This window comes from Octopus bimaculoides, chromosome 13 (genome assembly GCF_001194135.2).
Source record: "Octopus bimaculoides isolate UCB-OBI-ISO-001 chromosome 13, ASM119413v2, whole genome shotgun sequence".
Taxonomy (NCBI): domain Eukaryota; kingdom Metazoa; phylum Mollusca; class Cephalopoda; order Octopoda; family Octopodidae; genus Octopus; species Octopus bimaculoides.
This window is the reverse complement of record NC_068993.1, coordinates 32,953,668-32,955,799: the sequence shown is the minus strand read 5'-3', so window position 1 is coordinate 32,955,799 and position 2,132 is coordinate 32,953,668.

Here is a 2,132-nt window from a genome sequence, read left to right as displayed (position 1 = left end):
TTTTCTCTTCGTGCTTCATGCTGTTTTAGCCATGATATAACGCCATCCCACTGGCTGGGCGGGAGGGCAGGCCAACATTTTGTTGGATGGCTGTTGACTGTTCAGGAGTTCATCCTCCCTTTGATGGGTCTTATTTTTCATCCCACAGGGTGTCCAACAACACCCTCCTCACCAAGCGAGCCTGGTGGGGTTGTCAGTTTAGTCGTCAACGACCTGACCATGCAACAGGATTACATGTTACTGGTAGCACTCTAGAGTGACCTGTCTCACGTGTACGAGCTGTTCGCAAAGATAATTCTGAACAGGTTGTCATGTTATCTCAATGAACAACAACCGAGGGAGCAAGCCGGCTTCCAGGAGAACAACAGCATGATGGACCATATATTTACTCTAACACAACTGCTTGAGCAAGTGAATAAGCACAAGCTGCCTCTTTGCGTTGTGTTTATAGACTATGAGAAGGCCTTCGACAGCGTCGGAACCAACGCAGTGCTAAACTCGCTGCAGAGGCAAGGAGTCAAGGCGCAGTATGTGCAACTGCTCAAGGAGGTAAATTCTGGATGCACCATTGACATAGCTCTGCTGTCATTATCTGTACGAATGCTGGTCGAGAAGGGAGTGAAGCAAGGAGATGCAATCTCTCCAAAACTTTTCACTGCATGTCTTGAGCAGATCATCAGAGGCATTGAATGGCAAGGTGGTGTCAACATCAATGGTGTAATCATCATTGAAACCAAGGATCAGCTTCAGACTATGCTGATGGAGCTCAACATCAAAAGCTCTGCAGTAGGTCTCAAGATGAACTGCATGAAAACTAAGTTCATGCGGTCCGACAATGTACCAACAGGTTGAACGGTGATTGGCAGTGATGAAATAGAGGTGGTAAAGGAATATGTCTACCTGGGACAGGAAGTGAATATGTGCCGAGACATTGAAAAGGAGATCTTACGGAGTATAAGGGCTGGATGGAAGGTATTTAATGGCATAAGGGATGTGCTCAAGGGAAGGTTAGACAGGATCACCCACGCCAACTTCATAAATAGCACAGTTCTACCTGCAATGTTATATGATAGTGAAACATGGGCTACAACAAAGAGAGAAGAGCAGAGATTGGTAACGGCTCAGAGAGCCATGGAGAGGTCAATGTTTGGAATCTCATTGAGAGAGCACATCAGTAGTGATATCATCAGACAGAAGTCCAGTGTGAGGGATGTCATCGTAGAATATATATGCAGCAAGTTTAGATGGGCTGGACACGTCGGCCAGTTCACCTATAATTGGTGGACCCGCACAGTTGTCGAGTGGTACCCACACGAGCAGAAATGACCACTCAGAAGGCCTCCATGATGGTGGAGTTACGATTTTAGGAGGGCAATTGGGACCACATAGATGAGGAAGGCACAATCCAGAGAGGAGTGGACAATGTGCTGTGACCAGTGGTGTCAAATGGACGCCCGACGGACTGGTCGGTCAAGGTGACCAAGGTGATATACATACATATATATATATATATATATATATATATATATATATATATATTTATACATTTCTCTCTCCCCCCTCTGTTTTCCTTTTTTCTCCTTTCTCTCTCTTTTCTTCTCATTTTTCAATCATTCCTGATTACAAACCTTTCCTCCTCCACCTTCACCACCTAAATAACATCTTTCCACACTTCCTTTCTGCTGCTTTCAACGTTCTATTAATCCTTCCTTACTAATTTTCAAAAAAAACACGCTTCTGTAGCCACCTTTCCTTTCTCAGTCGCTGCCTTCATTACCGCCTCATAACTAAAGGTTTCCGCCTCCATTTCCACCCAACTCTCCACTCTACTTCAACCATCCTACTCATACTCCGTACTACATCCTACTGCCTTATGCGTACCACCATTCATTCTAATCTCTCCAAAATACACACCATCGACCGTCTTCTCCCTCTGGCATTTTCCATCTTCTCCTCTCAGTTGCCCTCCCATGCTAATAATACTTTATGTTACATAATTCATTTAAATCATCTCTTTCATCAATTTCTTGCTCACACCAAACAACATAAACTTCACTCACTCCCGCATTCCATCACCCCTGATGTCACTACTCAAACTCCTCCCTTACCCCTCTTTCTCCCACCTCCCCTAC